The following is a 24,592-nucleotide window of genomic DNA, read 5'->3' on the forward strand; positions in this document are numbered from 1 at the left end:
TCACTCCAGCCTGGGAAACAGAGTGAGACTGTCTCAAAAAAAAAAAAAAAAAAAAAGAGGAGAATGCCTAAATAAATTGTCATATGTCTGTGTAATAGACTATTCAGCAACCATTAAACAAGTGAGACTCAACTCAGAGCCCTAGGGTTCATGAGTAAAACTTGAATTTGGCTCAGAATGTGCCAGCTCTCATCATCTCAAATATCCTAGAAGAGGGAACAAAGGTTGAGCCTGTGAGTGAGACCTCAAAGAATTGAAACCTGAAGCCCAGCTCCAACACAGCTGCCTGTATGGGGGGTCTAAGCTATCAAGGGCATGACAGCAGCAGCGACTTGTCAGAGTCCATTGGGCTGTGAGAAGAGGGGACAGTGTTCAACATGTGAAGATGCAGTAAGAAGACCCTCACTAGACGCCAGAACCTTGATCTTGAACTTCCCAGCCTCGAGAACTGAGAAATTTCTGTTCTTTATAAATTACTTAGCCTCAGGCACTCATATAGCAGCACAAAAACAGACTAAAACACACATACTACACATATTTTGAAGAAATTTATAGAGGTAAAAGTTTATGTTGTCAACTTAAACGTATACTGTTTATGTTGTCTTATACAGTCTGGTTTTTAAATGTCAGTACCTGTATTCTATTGTATTTACTAATCATAACTTACTTTATAAATCTCTCATATAATTAGATTTAGTTTTTCCTAGGATTTTTGTAATTATAAGTAACACTGAAAATGAAAGCACTTAAAAGTGCTGACAGGTCTCAGGCTAGAGAGTGAAGATGAAGGCTTTTAATTACCAAGCCATTGGAAGGGTGCCTACTGGTGCAGGCATGGAAATGCATCTTATATTGATGTGATATATTCACTAATAAACCCAAAAGGCAGAAACCTTTTGTTATGTTTACATTTAAAAATTCACCGGAGGTTACAACAGCGGTTACAATGGTTACAAATGATAAATTCCATTGGTTTTCCACAACGAGAACAAAACCTTTACATAGAATGTGTGCAGGCATGCCTTGTTCTATGCCCAGCAGAGTGACTATTCCACATGGGCTGATTTGGTGTCTCACCACTCTTTCTGCATTCAGCCTGAGGCCAGGCATGCTCCTGGAGAAGTCATACGAGCTAGGGAATGACCATGGGCCTCTTCATTACCTATCTCAGCCCTGCCTCTTGGAGCCTCACTGCTCCGACCTGTAAAAGACAAGTAACAGTAGTTTCCATCATCATTGTTATCTCACATGAATAAACAATATGATAGCATGCCATATATATGCACATCCGCTTAGTGAATTTCATAGGTAATCTTTACCAGTGAAGGTAGGTGAGCTGGGAGGAGGAAGGACAGGAGGTAGTGGCATTGTCCCCCTCAGGGAGTCCCTGCCTCAGCCTGAGCTGTAAGGTAGCTGTGTCCTCGGGGTGTCCCTTCTCCTGCTCCTCAGAGGGTGAGTGCTCCACCCAGAGGAAAGAGACATGCACAGCATCCTTTAATGTAGCCCCTGAATGCAAGCTGCCCCATCTTCATTTGGTGCTCAAAGAAATAGATCTGTTCCAAGCTGGAGATTTTCAAGTGCAGTATTGATAATACGGGTGTTGTTTTGCTTTATATGCAGACTTCGAAACCAAAATCCCTTGTCACTCTTCTCAGAAGCAATTCCTTTGTTACCCTCATTGTATGGAGGAGAAAGCTGGCACCCCAGAGACTGGCAATCACCTGAGGCAGCAGGGTCATAGCCACTGACTTCCAGGTCAACATCACTTCAAAATGGCGGCATGCACGAAGACCCTTCATTTTTACCTGTGGGTGTCCCAGAAAGTCGTGAAACAGAAAATTTCACTGATGTCAAAGGGTCTTCTTCCCCTGGAAGGCCCTAATGAGCAAAGGTGCCCATGAAAACAAAAATTTAATATGGGAGAAACAAAACGTCTGGTAAATCCATGTATGATAAAGGATCATTTGTTCTGAATAGGTTTTTACTTCCATCACCCTTCATCTCACTTGGGGATTTCTTAAGTGTTGCTGGGGGAGGAGAGTGAGAGCTGTCTTGTGGCTTGGCTGAGGGATGACTCTCTGGGTGCCTGCCTGGCCACCAGGACAGTTGGGCCCCAAGAGGACTTAGTTTTCCTTGAGTTTGAGGATTTGAATTATTTTTCATCTATTTCACTGCAAAAGGGTTAATGTCCTTGTGGTTCCTGGCTCATGGCAAAAATTCCTCCATGACTGACACTTTTATAGATGCTGGTGAATTTGGTCTGGGATAACATCTTACTAGTTTACCAGGTAAATGCTGGCTTTCCTTGTCTAAATGGAAAATTTAGTGCGAACCGATTTAGTTGCAGGTGAAAATTGACTGTGTGTATCACAGAGGTGGTTTCTCACCACTGAAAACACCATGTCCTGTTTGGGAAAGAAAGCACCAAAAACCAAAACCGCCTTTGCTTTTCATAAGCAATTTTCTGCCAAAAGGAAAAGCAGTTTTATTTTTTGTGAACCCACAAAAATGTGATATTCGCCAGTGAGGAAATCACATTTGTATAACTGTATTAAAGATGTTTTGCTTATGCAGGCAAATGGAGAGAATTTTACCTGGAACTACTTTGGGGGCAGGAGCAAGAGATAATGCTTTTATATGTTTTAAAAAATAGTCTTCCTTGTCTTGGAAATAGAAATTGCTCTAAAAAGTAGACTTGGAAGCACTTTCTAGTCTCTCTGCAGCTGTTAGTCCATCACTGGCTCAGGTTTAAGTAGAACTTCCACAAACCACACTATGAACTTTTTTTTAGTGAAACATTTTTGACAGATTTAAGCTGTGGCTTAAATCAGTGGCATGAAAGTATGCACATGAGAAGATCACATTTCCAAAGAACACAAGATCATTGGATACTTCCTGGGGGAGGTAGGCATGCTCTCCAAGTCGAGTTGCCTGCAGGAAGCAGACCACACTGGCTTCCCAAACTTGTCCTCTTGCTAATTGGTTCTACTGGGCACTCCAGGGCGGTAAACACTGATCTCCAGGGTCCAGATGAGAATGCATGATTTCTGAGGTCCACCCTTCTGGAATTGATAACCACCCATGGCTCTGCAATGCTGGCCTGTATGCCACAGGGTGTGGCAAATCCAGAACCACAGGCCAGAGGGTCTGTGAGGGAGGGAGTTGCCTACTCTTGCTTTGCTTTAGGAAGGGGCAGGCCTGCCCCCAGCATGTCTCCTCCTTATGCAAGCACAGTCCAATGTCAGGTATCGGCTCAGTGTTTTCAAAGCAGTCAGAGGCTGTGGCCTTTGTGCCAACAGGGGCCTTCTCAGATTCTGCCTCCTGGAATGGTTCTTAACCTGTCCCTGCTTTTAAATAATTCACATCTCATTCTGTCTATTCTCAGTCCAGAGCTCATTTACCTAGAGAGCTCTGGACTGAGAATAGATTGAGATGCCTCTCAAAAACTGGTGCATGCTCTTGTTATATTCCTGCTACCCCCTCTGTTTAAAGGTGCCCTGGAGAGTGAAGAGTAGAAGAATGCTAATCACAACCAGGCTTATCACTCAGTTTAAATTGAGTGAATAAAGAAAGGAGAGTTTATGATACACTAACATTTGGATATTAATGATGGTGGGTATCAGCTATAGTTTTCATGAGGAACAAAAAATGCCCTTAAATATCAATATAACAGGTTAATGAGCATTTGATATTAGCATAAATTGCTGAAGAGAGGCTGTGACAGCTCCAACTGAAGGTAGCTTCATAAATTTAGAGCACTGACTGCCTAATAGAGCTCGTTTGAAATGCTACAGTTCTGCTTTAAGGAAGATGATGTGGACAACATATTGTCATCCCTGCCAGCCTTGGTGTTAAAAAGAGAAAAGCCTAAGAGGCAGAAAGATGCTGGAAAGCAGTTAGCTTCATCCCCTCCCTCAGTACAGAGCCTGCTGGAGTACTTGAGTTGACCCAGGAGGACTTCCATTGACCACACAAGTGAGCCTGTTCCATTGCCAGACAGACCCAACTGCCCGAACACTGCTTTTTATATTAAATTAAAATCCACTTTGTGCTAACTTTCACCAAGTCCAATCTCTGGAGTCCCACAGCTCCCATCTCATTCTCCTCCTTCGTGTGAGCTGCAACAGTCCCCACTTTGTAGCGATGGGTGTTCCGGCTCAGCCATCGACATCCCATGGCAGGTGACGTAAACCATGCAAGCTAGTCAATTTTGAAAACGTAAATTAAGCCTAAAAGTGACTGAATACCAGCAACTTGGGTCTCTACTGCCTGTGTAGGCTACAAGGATATTTATTATAACCCAAATGGCTCCAGATTTTATCAGTCTACATCAATGAATATTGTCACCTCCACATGAATACTAGAATCAGGCTGCTCCAGTCCTCACCTGCTTGTACCTGAGTTTCAATCCCATGAACCATCCTGTACCCCATTCCATTGCCCAGGTGAGTTAAGCTGGAATGCCTATCTGCCTCCGTGAATCAGTTTGGGATTTTCTGTTGCTATGGCCTCAGCGACTTCCCTCAGGCCTCCCTGCACCCACCTCCCTGCTGCTCTGGTCCAAGTTGCTCTGTGTGCTCCCACCTCCACCCCAGCCATTTCTGCTGTTTGTCCTCAACGTGCTGTGCTAGCTTAACTGTTCCTTGCATGATGAGATGTGAAACTCACTCATTAGTGAGGAAGCCTGTGTCATTTTTGGGGTAGTTAACATTAGAAAAACTTTTCTTATGTTTATCTGAAATGCATATTCTTATATTTTCTACAAACATTTGTTCCCTTGTCTTTTGGAGCAGTTTAGACCAAGTTTCTTTGTTTGTAGGGTATGGCGTAGCCTGTGTGTGTAATTTCTCTCTCTCTTGCTCTCACTCTTATCTCTTTCTTTCTTAAGATTCCTAGATGGCAGAATGTGTATCTTGATGACTGGCCTATAATTTTTGTGTAGGAGAATGCCACATTTAAACAGAAGCTTCAGGTAAGCATAGTGGCTCATGTCTATAATCTCAGCACACTGGGAGGCCGAGGTGGCAGGCCAATTGAGACCAGAAGTTTGAGACCAGCCTGGGCAACATAGTACCTAGTCTTCACACATACACAAAAAATTAGCTGGGCATGATGACATGCACCTGTAGTTCCAGCTACTCGAGAGGCTGAGGTGATTGCTTGATCCTGCAAGGTGGAGGCTGTAGTGAGCAGAAATCACACTACTCCACTCCAGCCTGGGTGACAGAGTGAGATCCTGTCTCAAATAATAATAATAATAATAATAATAATAATAATAAGAAGAAGAAGAAGAAGAAGAAGAAGAAAAGTAAAAAACAGAAAAAAAACCCAGAAACTTTATATATGCTCTAGATGATTATAAAAATTGTATAGCCAGGGTGGACTGCAGGTGACTACCTTCCTAGTGTGATATAGACAGTCCCACAAATTTCTTCCCCTCTGTAAAATACCTCCTTTATTAGTGTGCCTGTCTATCTGCAATTCCAAGGGTTCCATCACTATATCCATGTTCAGATGATGTCCTGGGGCCTTTCAGATGAACATCTGTTTCTGTGGCACAAACACACTGACACAAATCAAAACATTGCTCTAACTGGATTCTAGGAGGAGCTACCTCTACTACTTATACCTAAGTGATGAGAAGAGGGATCTGAAAAGTTTCAGTGAAAGGATCCTGGTCGAAGAACAGATCCTCTTAAGGTGCCTTAGCGGGTGTCTGTTGCAAATTGGGGTGGTGGGTTCCAAAGAAACTGCCAGGCATGTTTAGACTTGCAGCCTTGCATTAGCCCGTTTCTAGCTTCTGTGAACTTGATGCTTTAACCTGCTCTACATGCATACGCTAGGCACACCCTGTTCTGGACAACCTCATAATACCCTTGAGTCGCCCTGCGTTTCTGCCTCCCTTGTCACCTCCCCACACCCTTTGGTAGGGGTCCTCCTCCTCCTGTCTCTGAGATCTTTTCTTAAGGATTACCTTAGCATGCCTACTGGACTCTCTTTGGAGGAGGACACAGTGTCTCTACCAAACCTTCCCATTGCCCCTATTGCACTTCCTCTTTTTTATCCTTCCTAAGGCCCCTCCCTGGCCCTTCTCAATCTCAGCCCCCATGTAGTCAGTCTCATTTATTCTCCTAGTAATTGTCCTCATCACTAGCCTTTCCTCCTCACAGAGTGGTCTTCATCAAAATGTAAACTGTATTTTATTTTATTTATTTATTTATTTTTAAGATGGAGTCTTGCTTTCTAGCCCAGACTGGAATGCAGTGATGCGATCTCGGCTCACCACAACCTCCGCCTCTCAGGTTCAAGCAATTCCCCTTCCTCAGCCTCCCGAGTAGCTGGGATTACAGGGACTCACCACCACGCCCTGCTAATTTTTTGTATTTTTAGTAGAGACGGGGTTTCACCATGTCGCTCAGGCTGTTCTCGAACTCCTGACCTCAAATAATCTGCCCACCTCAGCCTCTCAAAGTGCCAGGATTACAGGCATGAGCCACCACGCCCAGCCAATACTGTATTTTAATAGGTTTCATTATTATTTAGGGATGGCATGACCAATGGTCTTAGGCCACTCCAGCTGCTGTAATAAAAATAGCATAGACTGGGTAGCTTAACATTTATTTCTCACAGTCCTGGAAGCTGGGAATCTAAGATGAAGTTACCAGCAAATTTGGTATGTGGTGAAGGCCTGCTTTATGATTCACAGATGACTGTTTTCTCACTGTGTCCTCATGAGTCAGAAGGAGTGAGAAATCTCTCTGGAGTCTCTTTTGTAAAGGACACTAACCCTATTCATGAGGTCTCTACCCTCATGACTTAATCACCTCCTAAAGGTCCCACCTCCTAAGACCATCACACTGGGGATCTAGATTTCAACATATAAATTTGGGGGGAACAAAAGCATTTAGAGCACCAGAGGACCAACAGATCAAGAGATGACAGCCATTGGAAGGCAGTCTGCTATACTCCCAGATCCCAGGAAAGGGAGGGCACATCATGCCACAGGCCACACAGGGAGGCACTGGGAGGAGTCTGGAGGCAGAGAAGGGATGCTGTGGGTGAGATTCTCTACTGTGGCTCCTGCAGGAAGGAACAGGCATGCAGGAGAAGCAGGTGTAGGACTGGCTGGTTTGAATGATTTCAGTGACTCTGGGGCACAGGGGCTATCTCTAGTTGTCTAGTTCTTGACCCAGAGGTGTTTTGGGCAGGTGGACAGGGGCCCAGAATGTGAGAGCCTGGTAGAGAAGGTGCTTAGGGGTGTGAGCTGTGGATTGGTTGGTTTTGTGCATTTGAAAAAAACTGTGCATTTGAAAAATGTGCCCTAGGAGGAGGAACACGGTCTTCTTTACATTTTGATGAAGACCACTCTGTGAGGAGGAAAGGCTAGTGATGAGGACAATTACTAGGAGAATAAATGAGACTGACTACATGGGGGCTGGGATTGAGAAGGGCCAAGGAGGAGCCTTAGGAGGGACAAAAAAGAGGAAGTGCAATAGAGGCAATGGTAAGGTTTGGTAGAGACACCATGTCCTCCTCCAAAGAGAGTCCCATAGGCACGCTAAGGTATATGTAAGAAAAGATCTCAGAGACAGGCAAGAATAAAAGCTGCCTATGCAAAAGATATACATTGAGGAAAATTAGAGAGAAAGAGCCCATCAGGAAGAAATCCATTCCCTCAGTGCAAGGATTCCAGTGCTGTAGGGGAAATTACTCTAGCAAACATGCCTGCCCTGCATTTCCAGGAAGTTCCCCAAGGTGAAGGCTCAGGCTTGTTTCTGTTTTCTTTTCTAAGGTTTTGGAACGGCTCTGTCTAGACAGATCACACAGAGCACCTGCTGTCATACGTTCTATGTGAGGTGACTCTGGCAGGAAAGGCCCTGGTCTCCCATGTCCCTGTGTCCCTGGACACCGGCCCAGGGGTGGCGGTGGGGCTATCTGTTCTGAATGGGCATATCTGGGGTTTGCCAGGTCTCAACCCTAATGGGCCATGTTGTGTCTCTTACTTACTCTTAGCATAGGGCTTTCTAGATCCTGTCTCCTTCATTGGTGAGCAAAGCCTCCATGTTGGCTGACAAATGTCAGGGGGCTCATTAAGAGCTTTTGGGGTACTCTTCAATGAGCATTCCCCATCCCCACTCTGTTCAGCTCCACTCCATCTATTTTGCCTTCTGTTTATAGCAGGGGCCCCAGTTTAAACCTAAGCTTTGAGCAGCAGGATCTGACATGGATGGTGGGTTAATTAATTTGCATGAGTCCATTCAGCTAAAGAATTTACTCTTTGACTCAATTTCTCCTCCAGCTGTGCTCCTGCTCCATCTCAGAAAATGATACCAACTTTCACTCAGGTCATCAGATCATCCCTGCCTTCTTTCTTTCTCACATCCAATTCATCAGGAAGTCTAGTCAGCTCGGCATTCAAAAGATCCCTCAATTTACCCATGAATCACCTCCTTCACTGTTGTTACCCTTGGCCAAACAGCCACCCTGTCTTGTCTAGACCACTGTCTGTCTCTCTGCTTCCACTCTCTTTTTAGTAACAGGGTCTCACTCTGCTACCCAGGCTGGAGTGCACTGGCAAACTAACTACAACCTTGACCTCCCAGGCTCAAGTGATTCTCCCACCTCAGCCTTCCAACTATTTCTACTCTGCAGGTCATTATTTTAATTAACACAGAAGCCAGAGTGACCTTTTACAATTTGAAATCAGATTATGTAAAACTGCAACTCGAAACCCTCTGTCTTACCAACATACTTGAGATAAAATTCAAACCCTTCAAACTGCCTGGCCTCTGTCCATCTCTCCACTTGCCTTCCTACCACTATCTTCACACCCCTCTGAAATGGGAGAGTTCCCTGACCCCCTCGCAGGATGTGTGACAGGGGTGTGGCTTGTCTGTTTGGGTGGCTGCTGCACTGTGTGCTGAACCCCTTACAGGAAGGGGAACACACAGACAGGCAGGAGCAGGAGCCAGGGTGAGTGCTTTTGGGCTCCGGCCTCATGGTAGTGTCTACAGGTTGGTGCCTGTGACTCTTGAAGCCCGAGTGGGTGTACTACAGTGCTCTTTCAACTCTGCCGTCTGCAGACAACTTAAGTGTTAACCAGCTCATTGCCTGGTTGGTACTTGGGTTTTTGTTTAGTGTCCAGAAAGAATCAGGTCACACACAGACTCGAAAGATTGTGAATGTGGGGATTTTATTGCCAGATGGAGGTGGCTCTCAGCAGGATGGGTGGGGAGCTAGAAAGGGGATGGGGTGGAAAGATGATCTTCCCCTGGAGTTTGGCTGTCCCATGGCTGATGTCCTCTCCAACCATCCCCAGCTGAACTCTTCTCAACGTTCAGATGCTCCTTCTCTTCTCTCCTTCTTTGCAGTGCCACTCTCCTGTTCCTCTGCTCTTATGTTCGTCTGCTCATCTGCTCATGGAGCCTGGGGTTTGAGGTTTATATGGGTACAGAATAGGGGGTTGTGCTGTGCCAAAAGGCAACATTTGGGCTCAAAAACAGGAATACCTATTCCCATTTAGGGCCACAGGTTTCTAGGCTTGGGGATGGGGGCTTTGCTGGGGAACTGCCCTCGTCTACCTAGTATTTCCCTGTCCATATCACCTCCACTCCAGCCACACTGGCCTTGCTGCTTCTCTAAAAGGTCACGTTCACTGCCATCTTGGGTCCTTTGCACTTGCTTTCTTGTTTGGAAAGTTCTTCCTTTAGATACTCACTCAGATGTCTTTTAAGATGTTACCCCTCAGACAGGTCTTCCCTTATGATGTGGGTTCACATAGAACCTTCTTCCCTGGTCATTCCCTTGCTTTGTTCTTTCCACATAAAATGCATGCATGTGTTAGTAGGTTGCTGTTTCTCCTCTTACCAGAGTGTACATGCTGCAAGGTCAAGATTTGTCTGCATTGCTCATTGCTATATCCTAGAGTTTTGAACTGCATCAGTCAGCATCCCAGCAATGTTCAACTCTTGCTCTAGGTTCTTCCTGGCAAATCCATAAGTTGCCAAAGTTGTGTTAAAATTCATTCAGGGGCAGAGATTGAAATCTCTTAAAAACAGTACAACTGATTATGCTACGCAAGAAAAGGGGAAGGAGCTGTGTGAAGTTTAGAGGCACACAAAGGCAGGGACTGAGCTGGCCTCCTCTACAGGAGTGTTGTAAATGGCTGTGCATGGAGGGAAATGGCTTGGACGGATCAAGGCAGGGGTGGCAGCAGGCAGTCCTAGGGCTGGCTCGCTGGGAGGCAGCCTGGGGTAGGAGATGAAAAGTCTTTCTCAGCAATGCCAGTTTGGACAGAGCTTTGCAGATTCCTGAAGTGTTCCAGCATGGGGCCAGGGAGGGCAGGTCAGGATGGTGGGGTGATGTGAGTTGGGAGATGTTAGAGGGAAACAAGACCAATAGTCTTCCAACAAGTAACAGAAGAATGTGGCAAAGTGAAAACAAAGGAGGCAGCTCCAATCACGTTATGGAATATTTCTATTAATTTGCAAATAAATCAATATTTTAGATTCCAGGAATTCTCAACACTTCTACTCTTTGGTGAGATGGGATGCCCCTAGAGCAGTGTCTCTCCAAGTGTAGTCCTCAGACTTCAGATAGCAAAATCAGCCTCACTTGGGAACTTCTTATAAAAGCAAATTCTCAAGGTCTCAAGCTCTCCAGACTTCTGAATGAGAAACCCTGGAGGAAGGACCCAGAAATCTGTGTTTCTACAAGCCCACCAGAGGATTCTGGTGCACACTAAAGTTTGGAAACCAGTGCTCCAGAGTAGGCCTTCTCAGACGTTAAGGTACATGGGAATCACCAGGTGATCTTGTTAAATAAAAATACACATTCTGATCAGTAAGTCTGGGCTGGGGCGGAGATTCTACATTTCTTTCTTTCTTTTTTTTTTTTTTGAGAGGAAGTCTCACTCTGTCACCCAGGCTGGAGGATCTGCATTTCTAACAACTGCCCAGATGCCACTGATGCTGCTGGACCACGGAGACCACAAAGTGACGGTCTGTGATCAGAACAAGACCAAGAGTTCATGACCTGTGTCATGGGCTTTGTGAGAGCTTTTCTACATGGCAGGGAGGGAATAGAAGCTAAGTATAACCTCCTCTAGGAATCCCTTGTGGGGTGATGAGGGCTGGACTGCAGGTCTTGATGCTGCTTTCTGGTCTGAGGGCAGGTGGGAGAGGGGCTGAGTTGGTGGTAGTAGAGTTAAGAGCAGCCACATCTGGAAAACATTTGCTAGATCTGGCCTTGTGGGGAAGGACCCTGGAGTACTTCCACTCAAATTCCTTCTGGGGGTTTCCATGCATGCATCAGTTTCATGCTCTAGACTGTGATTTGAAGTTTCTTTCTTTCCTGAGGGGTATAGAGGAAGATGGGAGGAGGCAAACAAAAACAAAAATCAAAACGTTTGGAGGGAAATTGGCTTGAGAATCTCACAAAAGATGTTTGTTATATTTAATTGGAAAGGAAAGGGTTTAAGGTGGAAATAGGTGGCCAGAGTCAGATTATTTTTATTTCTGATCTAATTAGTTGCTTAATGTAGTACTAAACATGAACAAGCCTTAGTAAAGCAAAATGGAAAGACTTCTAGGCAAGACTGAAATCCACATTGCATTTTCTTTTGACCAGGAGATTTTCTTTGCAGTTGAATAGGAAAGCAAATTAGACTGGATGGTCTGGTATTAACCCCAATTTGGATGGACAAGAGACTCCTTGAACTTCAGTGCATAACCAAAGAATGAACTTGAAGTAGCTGAGGATATCTGACTCCCTCTGTAACTGCAGAAACAGAATTGCTGTGTAAATGGGTTTATGATCATATGGCAGAGAGAATGTTCATTCAGTGTTTAGTGCTATGTTTGAAAACAAGAAAGTTTTTTTGCTTTCTCCATTCTGGTGAAAGTTAAGTATGTGCTTTCTTCTTTAAATGAAAAGCAAAGGCAAGAGTGTTGCTCTTTTACCTTCAATTTTTATGACACTGGAATCTCTCAGACTCCTGAATTATACAAGTCTAGAAGGAACACAGGTTATTCTTTAGGCTAACTTAATACAAATTAATATGAGTTGCTTAAATTTACGTCATGTATGTCAGTCTTATGGGACCTTTGCCTTTAAAGTACTACAATTATTATTCAATAAAACAATATTAAGGGGTCTGACTTCAGGTAGGAGAGTTCTCAAAACATCTAAGTGGAGAGCTACAATTCCTGGAATAAGATGCCCTTCCTTTTCTTTGCTTTTGAGTATGTCTCAAAAATTAGATATGACATCATACTTAATGTGAGAGGCTAGATGCTTCCTCACTAAGATCAGGAGCAAGACAAGAACATCTGCTTTCACCAATTCCATTCAACATTATATCAGATGTCTTAGCTAGGTCATCTGGACAAGAAAAATAAATAAAAAACATCAGATTGGAAAGGAAGAAATAAAACTGTTTCTTTCTTTTTCTTTTTTTTTTTTTTGAGATGGAGTTTCACTCTTGTTGCCCAGGCTGGAGTGCAATGGCACAATCTCAGCTTACTGCAATCTCCGCCTCCCGGGTTCAAGTGATCCTCCTGCCTCAGCCTCCCGAGTAGCTGGAATTACAGGTGCCCACCACCACACCTGGCTAAGTTTTGTATTTTTAGTAGCGACAGGGTTTCACCGCATTAGCCACAATGGTTTCAATCTCCTGACCTCATGATCTGCCTGCCTCGACCTCCCAAAGTGCTGGGATTGCAGGCATGAGACACCGCGCCCAGCCTAAAACTATTTTTATTCACAGATGATATGATCTTGTATATGGTAAATGTTAAGAATTCATGAAATAACTCTTCAAACTAATCAATCAGGTCAGCCAAGTTGCAGGATACAAGATGAGCAATAAAATTAACTGTCTTTCTACACACTGGCAATGAGTAATTTGAAAAGGAAATTGAGAAAACAATTCAATTTAAAATAGCATCAAAATGAATACTACACCCAGGAGTAAATTTATCAAAAGAAGTTCAAGACTTGTACATGAAAAACTTACAAGACACTGTTGAAAGAAATTCAGCATCTGAATACATAGATATCTCATGTTCATGGATTAGAAGACTTAATATTGTTAAGATAGCAATGCTTCCCAAATTAATCTACAGATTCAATGTGTTCCCTATAAAAATCCAAATAGCTTTTTTTTTGGAGAAATAGAAAAGCTGATCATAAAATTCATATGGAAATGTAAGAAACCAAGAAGAGCCAAAACAATTGTGAAGAAGACAACATTGCGGGACTCACACTTCTGACCTTCAACATTTGCTACAAAGCTACAGTAATCAAGACATAGTGCTGGCATAAGGATAGATATAAATATCAATGCAATAGAATTGAGAGTCTAGAAACAAAACACTTACATTTATGGTTGATTGATGTTCAACAGGATGATAAGACAATTCAACATATAGTAATAGTCTTTTCGACAAATGACATTGGGACAACTATATATCCATATGCAAAAGAATGAAACTGGATTACTTTATATTGTGAAATTAAATCAAATGGATAAAAGATAAACACAAGAGCTAAAAGTGTAAAACTCTTAGAAAAAAGCAGTAGTGAATTTTGATAATCTTGGATTAAGCAGTGATTTCTTAGATTTGGCACCAAAATTAAAAGCAACCAAAGGAGAAACAGCTGAGTTGAATTACATCATAATTAAGCAAATTTTGTAATAAAGTGATAAAATTGAGAAAGTGAAAATACAATATACAGAATGAAAAAGGATTGCAAATTATGTATCTGATAAGGGACCTGTATCTGGAATATATAAAGAAATTTTAAAACTGAATAATAAAAAGAAAGCCCAATTAAAAAGTGGGCAAAGGATTTGCATAAACAGTTCTCCAAAGAAGATATTCAGCCAATAAGCACATAAAAATGCCCATTATTATTAATAATTAGAGAAATTGAAATTAAAACCATAATGAGACACTACTTGACATACACTAGGTTGACTGTAATAGAAAAGACAGACAAGAACAAATGTTGACAAGATGCAGAGAAATTGGAACCCTCATAAATTTGTTGGAGGGAATGTAAAATGGTGCAGCCATTTTGGAAACAGCTTGGCAATGGAGAATTATCATGTGACTGAGCAACTTTACTCCTAGGTTTCTATATAAGAGAAATGAAAACATCCAACCCCAAAAAACTTGTACATGAAAATTCATAGCATCATATATGAATGTTCATAACAATGTTTGGTTATTATGAATAATAATATCCAATAATAATTATTATGAATAATAACCAAACATTGGGGACCACCTTAAATTGATAAATGCATAAATAAAATAAAATGTGCTATATTTATACAATGAGATATTGTCCTGAAATGAAATGAAGTTTTGACACATGGTATGCCATAGTTGAAACTTGAAAAGTGAAAAAGGCCAGAAGCCAGCTGCAAAACCCTCACATATTTCATGATTCCAATAATATGAAATGTTTGAAATACACAAATCCATATCTAGAGGAAGTAGATTAGTGGTGACTCAGGCTGTGGAGGAGAGAGTTGGGGGGAATAAGCTGGGACTGCTAGTGTGATGGCTGTGGCGTTTCCTTTGGGGTGATGAAAACATTCTAAACTTAGATTGTGGTAATGGTCACACATATCTGTGAAGATGCTAAAACCATCGAAATGTCCAGTTTACACAGGTGAATTCCTTGATATGTGAGTTATATCTTAATAAACATATTTACGAATAAATAGGATTTTAAGTATGGAAATCTAAGTTGTGCGCTACATAATAATTTTCTCTTCCTATTTCTCCTTGTTTGGTTGATATTAAAATGAATGTATGATTATTTTTTCGACCTATAGGTGGCCAGTCACATATGGTTAGTTCCCTTTCTTATGCAGAGCTTCATTGTGTGTAGGCAAAGACCAGATCACTACAGAGTGAAGAGGAAAAAGTTATATTCCCTAAACACTGAAAGCCTGATTGCGGTATGTGCCTAGTGCTTGGTGCTCCAAAATAAAAGAGGCTTCCTGTCTTAAATACTTTTTTTCTTTATTTATTATCTAATGTATTGATTAGGTCTAATCAACAATGAAAACTTGATAATCTAATACAGGATGGTAAATGGAGTTTTACAAATAGTAAATAAGAATAAGAATAAGAAAGTTTTATTCTAAGTCTTATTGTAAGAAATAGGATAAGACTCAGCTTTGGAATGTTGTAAAGGTGAGGCGTGTCTCATTCCATGGACATGTTTCACTGAAGAGGCAGAGTAATAATAACTCAGTAAAAATCACTGCAAACATTTGTACTACTCTTTTTCTAGTTTGCATGGCCCCTTGCGTAGCCATTACCATTGCTTTGCTTAATGCTCCCAGCATCCTATGTGAGGTAAATATTGCTACATCCAATGTAAAGAAGAGACAAGGGTGGTTATGCACCAAGATCCCCTACTTCAAACTCTGGGCCACTACTGGAGGTCAGTGATTCTGTGAGATTTTACATGGAATAATTTTGGAGAATACTTGGAAGACAATTTTTTTAAAAAGCAAACAGGAAAAACCTTACTGAGGGAGTAAATTCAGGCAGCCCAGCCAATCTCTAGAAAATGGGTAAGACATTCCTCTGTAAATTGTAACACCATCACTGAAGCACCTCACAGTAGAGACAAAGAGCTTCATCGATTTGGACATCTACTTAAACGCTCACTTTGCTCAATGCGCAGCCTTTGTTAAGTTTGTTATTTTTCTCACTACAGAGAGAAGGCAATAATTGAAATTGCTACTTGGTTTTAAATCTGAATCATAACATAGATTCAGGTGGTATCTGGAAATAATGGGAACTGTAGAAAAGTGTGAAAAGGTTATCACTGAATGATTCTGCCCAGAAATGGATGTGTTAGGCATCAGACTTAACTTGGAGTTTGGGAAAGCAGTTTCAAAAAAGTCAGTAAAAAGTTGGATAATTCCATAGCCAGAGACTCTAAAGGGTAGATGCCCAAGAGGTATGGAAAGTTCTGACAGGCAAAATTCTGACCTTTAAACTTGAAGAGTAAAAAAAGAGAAAAAGACTCGAGAAAGCAGCATGTTTTCCCAGGGTGCTCTTTGAGAAACTGGGAAAGGACTTAGCCTAAAAGGTGGAAGGAGGGTCCCAAAATTGTGGCTATAAAATCATGGCATGTTCTCTGATAATAATGCCAGCTAAGCACAGTATCAGAGTGGGCTGAAGTTTTCTAAAAATACCAGAGAAATTTAAAAAGAGACATTTTAAAAAGTGTTGATTGAAAACAACAAGAAATTATGGCGCTCGTAACAAGGACAATAGAGGTGTAAAGAGACCTCTAAAACAGCACCACTCTTCTCCTGCCCAAGTCCGTATTCTCCACAAAAGGGAAAGAACTTTAAAAGCAATGGGTGCCCAGACCCAGTGGAGATGAGACCACCAGAAACTCAGCACACATAGTTAAGGAGCATTTCAACCCTAACTGAGGTGGATGCATGGAGGAAATGAGAAAAGAAGTAAATAAGCAAATAAATAATACAAAAGTAAGTGTGTTTGTTAACTGGCAATTCAATATGAGGCTACAGCACAATGACGTAACCACATAATGAGTGGGTTTGAAAAACAGTCAAAACTGCGGCTTTGTTAGTAGGCTGAGAGTGTTGAAAGTAGAACAGGCAGCCTTACCCTTCAGTGCTGGCTAGACCACATTTAGAGTGTTGTGTTCCATTCTGTGGCCCACACTTCAAGAGGGGACACAAGAAACTGGAGCACACTATTCTTGGAATAGAGAAGGAGTTGAGGGCAGATAGACAAAATGGTGTCGAGTCCCTTCTAATGCTATGATGGAAGAACGCTTGAAAATTCCCTTCCTAGCACTGTGCACCTCCCAAGCCCTAGCAAAGTAACTGCCTTTCCTCCAGGAATGCTCTCTGCTAAAGGGGAGCGACTCAGCTCTTTCATGTGAAGGTAGGAGCAGCGTCTGGCCTGGACTCTCCTGGGAGACAGCAATGTAGCAGGTGTGAGAGCGTCAAAGCAAAGCCACCATGACTGTGGTGCTGCTGAGGACCTGAGGCAAGTCCCTTTCTTCTCTGCACCTCATTTTGCTCAATTGCAAAGTGCGGAGAATATGTAGGGAATTTAGTCTAGTGGTCGACATGTGGAAAACCACCAGAAACACGCATGGAGATGTTTAATTTTGGAAAGAGTCTACCCTGAGCTAGTCCAGCAGCGCCAGTCATCCTTCTTCCTACAGTCCTGTCTGTACTCCACGCCTTTCAGAAATACCATCCCATTCGGGATAGGCCAATGCATCCCGAAGAAAATGGCGAAAGGACGGATCAAGGGTACCGTCTGCTACTTACTAAGCAATTTCAGATTCCAGTTCTGCATTCACTTTTCTCAAGGTTGGATTCATTCCCCACTGCTACCGAAACAGAGACAATGGAGGCATTCTCCGCTCCTAATCACCCCCTTGGTCTTGATATTTAATAGGGTCATGTGGGCTGCAGGGGGCTTGGCTCTCAAGTCCTCAGGGTTACCAGGATTCACGGAGGCAGGGCTAGAATTTCCAAACACTCAGTTCTGACCCAAGCGCTAAAATGGCAAGGACCTTCCTGACTACTATTAATAATTGGTCCCTGTGCCCAGCAGAGTCTGACGGCACCGTGGCGCCAGGGCCTGGGGTGGCAGTGCGCCGTGCCAGACCCGGCAGGGCCTGGACCTAGTGGGCTCCGGGAAGGGCTGAGCGTGAACCATTCCCGCTTCTGCGCTCGGGCGCCCAGCACACCAACCCGCTCAAAGTAGGAGGGCCTGCTGGGGCTCTCGGACGCCAAAAACATGAGAGAGAGTAGCATTTTAATGAACTGAGTGTAAATGCATTAAAAACACATGGAATTAATGCTCCTTGAAATAAACATAGGTTTAAAAAAACGAGGAAAGCAAATGTTTTGGCAAAACACATTTTGGGTTTTTTGAACCCCAAATATTTGAAAACTATTCATGCAATCTTAATCCAGAGTGCCATTTAGCTCTCCTGTGGTGACGAATAATATGAAAGTAGGAACATTCAGCGTCTTTCTCTATATTCATGGGATTTCCACAAAGACACAGACCAGCAGGAAGGCTTTCAGGGAACAGTTTAAAAAATACTTAGGAAAAGCAGGTTTCGGTGTTTGAAAAGAAATGACAGGAGGTAAACGTGTGTTATTTGATTGATGGAAGGCAAAGGAGTAAACAGCTGCCATATTATTTATTTGAATGGTGAGGTGCAGCACTAACCAAACACTGAAGCTTAATGCGTATGACTCAAAAAGCCACAATCTTATTTAAAAAGAATACAAATATGAAAAAACCCTCTCTCAATACATTTTGAAATCCTGTATTTATGTATGGGACTTGACAAGAAAGTAAAACTGAAATAGGAGAGTTCCCTGATCCCCCTTGCAGGACATGCTCACCTGCCTGTAGGACAGGCTCACTTGCCTATCAAACCCCTAGCGGGAGGGGGAGCATGCAGACAGGCAGGTGCAGAGGCAGGGGGAGTGCTTTGGGCTCTGGCCCCGAGGTAGTGTCTAGGGGTGGGTGCTTGCAGCCCCAGTTACAAAGCTCTTTCAGCTTTGCTATCTACAGATGGCTTGAGTGTTAGCCAGCTCAATGGACCCTCTGCTTTTTTGCAAAGGCAGAAGACCAGTGTGACAGCTTTCTGTATCCTGAGCTCTTGCCCAGCATCCTGGAAAAATTGGGTCACACTCAGGCTTGAAGGGTGAATGTGAGGTTATATTGAGTGGTGGAGGTGGCTTTCAGTGGAATGGATGGGGAACCGAAAGTGGGGGTTGGAGTGGGATGGTAATCTTCCCCTGGAGTCAGGCCACCCAGTGGCTGGACTCCTCTCTAACCAACCCGGCCAGACTCCTCTCGGCATTCAGACGATCCTCCTCTTCTGTCTTTCTCTGTTGTGTTGTTCCACCATCCCTCTGCTGGTCTGCTGGCTTGCTGGTTGGCTTCTGGAGCCTGGGGTTCGGGGTGTATATGGGTGCAGCATAGGGGGCGTGGCAGGCCAAAAGGCAACTTTTTGGGCGTGAAAACAGGAATGCCTGTCCTCATTTAGGACCATGGGTCTTCAGGCTTGAAGGTGGGGCCTTTGCTGGGGAACTGGCCTCTTCTACCCAGTATTTTCCTGTTTCCTGTCTGTATCAAAACTACCTGGAAGGCTGAGGGCACTGAGGCCAGGAGCACACCCACCTGCCATATGCCCCACCTGGGCTTGTACCTTGACCACCAGGCCCAAGAAAGATAGACCCCTTCAACCCTCTCCAGCACCTGTTTGGAGTGCTCACTGACAACTGACATTCCTAACCCACTCCTAGTGCCAGATCCAGCCCTGGAAATCTGACAGTTTGAGCTTCATCACCCTAAGGTCCTTCAGCTGTCCTCCAGCTGCCCCCACTATTTCCCCACCTCTCTAGGAACTGATTTCCCAATAGGCACGTGCTCTCAGATGGCTGTTGGCTCAGGTGTTAGCTAATAAGCAAGGTGTTTGCTGACAAGGGCTTAACGCCTCCCAGAGGCATTTGCATTTTAATAGGGACTGTTACAAGAATTCAACCCCCAAAGGAATGAAGTTATGATGGTAAAATGCCAGGAACCCATGTGGATATTTCAGAGCAGGGAGCCCTCTCCTTGGATCCTAACACCTGGTTAGCTAGCCCTGTCTATAGCTCTCTGGAGTGGAACATGAGATCATTTCTCTTCAACCTGCGGGGGCTGGCAATCAGCTCACAAAGTGAGGCAGCCATCTTTAAACAGCAGGATCCAGAGTCCCAGAAATCTTGACTCAGCCAGATGGGATGTCAGAGGAAGCTTCTGAAGAACTGGAGACCAGTTACAGGAAGCCGCTATGGAACATCTCTGGGCCAGATTCGGTGTTATCTTAAAGGTACCAGTTTCTAAGCAGTTCCTGACCTCAGGGAACTCCCTGTTTAGTGGAGGATGGGCCCTCTCAACGAAGATACAGGAGCACAAAGAGGGAGAAGGGGTTTCTGCAGTTGGCTGGGGGAGCTCTCATCTTTCTCCCCGCACAAGCTATTCACCACGCTGCTGCTCCGTCTCATCTCTGCTCCTTGCATCTTGCTCCCCGCCACGTTATGCACATTTGGGGCCTTTTTAAAGTTATAAAACTAAGGTAACTTTATTTTAGAAGTTTTCAAATTACAGAAAAGCACGAAGCAGGAGGTAAAAATCCATAATATCACCATCCCTAGGATCACAGGGTTAACTACTATTTTATGTTCTTCTAATCTTTAATCTACACTTGGGGATCTATTTTTTATAAGCTAAAGATCATAAATATATAATTAATACAAATAAATTCTTATAATTTGTAAAAGTCCCATATTGTTAAACACACTTTGAAAATGTATGTTTTTATACACATTCCATATTACGAAAGGTGATGATCCATCTTACAAAGGGTAATAATTAACAAAGAACTTTGTGATATGTTTAGGTTTTAGCAAAATGTCTTTAATTCTTTATTAAATAGTCAAGCTCATGGGGAAGGAAATCGTAAAACTAAAAATCTTAAACACAGGAGCTTGTATTGAGCAATATATAACGTTTTAGGATGATGCATCTCTTAAAGAAGGTTTGATAAAGTTGCATTTTCATTGAAATTAACTCATAGAAATGTGAAACATTATCATTTTTCATTCCAGCCATTGTTTTGTAATTTATATTACCTAAAGTGTAAATTAACCTTGAGGTTAATTTAGGTTAGAGGTCTGTATTGCATAATAGAGAAAAACCAACAAGTCTTATTATTTCTAGGAGAATTTAGTATCTTTTCTCCCTCGAATGTCAGAATCTTAGGGAACAATGAGGGAACATATTTTGCTGGCAAAAAGTGTATTTGCTTTGAGATTTCTTTCCCCTTTGGCTTAACATATCTGGCAACAAGCATCTTACACGAATTTATTTTCTTAAAGGGAAACTCACACTTCTGTAACAAATACATGTTTTTCTTCTGGAAGAGGAGCTTTCTTGCTACTGCCCATAGTATGTATGGGTATAGCCAGCCACTTGTCTAAGACAAAGCTTATTATACAAACTATATGTTTGGAAAACATACTTTGACTCTTCATAGTATCTCAGTATCGCAACCATGACTATAAACAAGAATCACCTGGAAAGCCTGTTAAAATGTCCCAGGCCTTATATTCCAACTCATTATTGGGGTGGAGATTAGGAGGCAGGGGTCCTTATTTTTAAGAAGCCACACAGGGGATTCTAATGTCCAAGGGCCACACTTTGAGAAACACTGCCCTGCTGAATAAAAGCCCAACTCCTTAGCATGGGATCCAAGTCCCTCCTTAATCTCATTCCTATTAGGCCCATCTCCCAACACTAGACCCAGCCATTCTTTGTCACACTGATGGCTCATTCTTCCGTAACACAGCATTCTACTCCATGCCTTCATCCCTTTGGTCAAGTAGTGTAGCTGTCTTTTCCTTTCTGGTCTTAAGAACAAGTAATTCTTGTTCTTAAGAATTTTCCTGCTAATTGGTGCATATCATCCTATTGTGTGCCTGGTGGTTTCCTAGTGCTGTTCTAAGCAATATATGTGTGTGTGTGTAAATATGTATATTTATATACAAATAAATTTGTTTATATATAAACTTATAATTTATATAAAATTATATAAATAACATAAATCATACATAATTTCCATATAAATGTATAATATATATTACATGTAATATATATTATATATAATATATATTACATGTAATATATATTATATATAATATATATAACATGTAATATATATTATATATAATATATATTACATGTAATATATATTATATATAATATATATTATATGTAATATATATTATATATAATATATATTATATATAATATATTATATGTAATATAATATTATATTACATATTATATATTATATGTAATATATATTATATGTAATATAATATATATTGTATGTAATATACATATACATTATATGTAATGTACATATAATATATTATATATTATATTACATATAAATATATTATATATAATATATATTATATGTAATATAATATATAATATATAATATATGATATGTAATATAATATATATTATATATAATATATATTCTATTATATATAATATATATTACATATAACATATATTACATATCATGTATTATATATAATATATATTATATTACATATATAATAATATATATTATATTACATATATAATAATATATATTATATATAACATGTATTATATGTAATATAATATATATTATATATAACATATATTATATGTAATATATATTATATATAACATATATTATATGTAAGATAATATATGTTATATGTAATATATATTATTATATATGTAATATACTATATATTACATATTACATATATAATATATATGTAATATTATATATTATATATAATATATATTATATTACATATTATATATTATATATAATATATATTATATGTAATATTATATATTATATATAATATATATTATATGTAATATATATTATATATAGTATATATTATATGTAATATGATATATGTTATATGTAATATATATTATTATATATGTAATATAATATATATTATATATAATATATAATATGTAATATATATTATTATTTATGTAATATAATATATATTATATATAATATATATAATATGTAATATAATGTATATTATATATAATATATATTATATTATATATAATATATATTATATGTAATATAATATATATTATATATAATATATTATATGTAATATTATATATTATATATAATATATATTATATGTAATATAATATATTATATATAATATATTATATGTAATATTATATTATATATAATATATATTATATGTAATATAATATATTATATATTATATATTATATGTAATATAATATATAATATATAATATATTATATGTAATATAATATATATTATATATAATATATTATATATAATATAATATATATTATATATAATATATTATATGTAATATAATATATGTTATATGTAATATATATTATATGTAATATATGTATTTGTAATATATTATATGTAATATTATATATAATATATATGTAATATAAGATATATGTAATTTATATATGAGAATTTATATAATATAATTTATATGTTCATATATATTTATGTATAAATTTATATGTTAATATATTATATATAATTATATACAATTTTAAAATATATAATATGAAACATATTAATATATAAAAATTATACTATATACATTATAAATTTATTTATGCATATATCTTTATAAATATTAAGTATTAAAATATTGATAAATTAAAATATTAAACATTAAATATTTATGTAGAAATTTATATATAAATATATATACACATACACATATAAAAATTTATTTCATCCTCCCCACCTCTCTATTAATGTATTATCATTCCTATATTGCAGCTTAATAAACTATGGCTGAATTAAATGAGTAAAGAGATGAATGAATATTATGAATATTTGTTCAATGTAAAAACAGCTGGAGTAGTGGAGGGGAACAGACCCCACATCCTAGGCCTGAGACTCGGGGGACATGGGAAATGACTGTTCACATTTCATAGGAATACGAAGATAATGGGTGCTATGGTCTGCATGTGTGTTCCCCAAAATTCATGTGTTGAAATCCTCATCCACAAATTGATGATATTAAGAGATGGGGCCTTTTTGGGACATGATTGGGTCATGGGAGGAGACCCGCCCTAAATGGAATTAGTGTCCTTATAAAAGAAGCAGGAAGTGTTTGTGTCTTCCACCACAAGGACACAGTGACAAGGTGCCATCTGTGAACCAGGAAGTGAGTCCTCACTAGACACCGAATATGCTGGCATCTTAATCTTGGACTTCTCAGCTTCCAAAACTGTGAATAAATTTCTGTTGTTTATAAGCCATCCTATTTATGGTATTTGTCCAAAAGAACTGTGATAACGGCATGCTGATCATTCAGAATTTGAAAGAAAAGTATTTTTAAAACATCTGTCTCAATTTTTTGTACATATTATGTTGAAATTACAGCATAGCAATGCAAATCTTTTTATAATTTTTCACACCTACTCAAAAATATGCTATGGAGACCTTTATTTATGGGCATAAAATGTGCTGCTTCCTAAGGCTGTTCTGCAGGGGAGGCTTTTCTTCTGGCCCTGTACTGCTCTTTAGTCAAGCCTCTCTGTGTGCCAGACACAGTGGACTCCTCTCAGTTCCTCAGACACATCATTTTCTCTCTACCTCCGAGCCCTGACACGTGTGGGCCTCCTGCGTAGAGGCTTTCTTCTTGCTTAGTTTCAACTTGTCTTGCAAAGCCCAGATCAGATGGCCCCACCCCTAACATTTTTAGGGCTGGAAGCAAGAATGCAAATGGAAACACATGCTATAGACAGAATTTAGACTTCTCAGATTCCATGCAGTTTCACATGGGAGTGCTGTGGTGTAAGAATAGGGACTCCTGACTTGTGGCCGAAGCCTCATCTTTCTACTTTGCCCATCCTTGGCTCCTTCTCTCATCATGAAAGGAAGAGCTTGT

The 24,592-nt window shown here is 40.1% G+C and overlaps 1 long non-coding RNA gene across 1 annotated transcript in view; it reads left to right on the top strand.

Moving 5' to 3' along the window:
- Positions 1 to 24,592, top strand: part of LOC134730293 (uncharacterized) — a 462,039-nt gene that overhangs the window by 294,989 nt on the left and 142,458 nt on the right. The gene's annotated exons all lie outside the window — the stretch shown is intronic.

The sequence above is a fragment of the Pan paniscus genome, chromosome 3, assembly GCF_029289425.2.
Source record: "Pan paniscus chromosome 3, NHGRI_mPanPan1-v2.0_pri, whole genome shotgun sequence".
Classification (NCBI taxonomy): domain Eukaryota; kingdom Metazoa; phylum Chordata; class Mammalia; order Primates; family Hominidae; genus Pan; species Pan paniscus.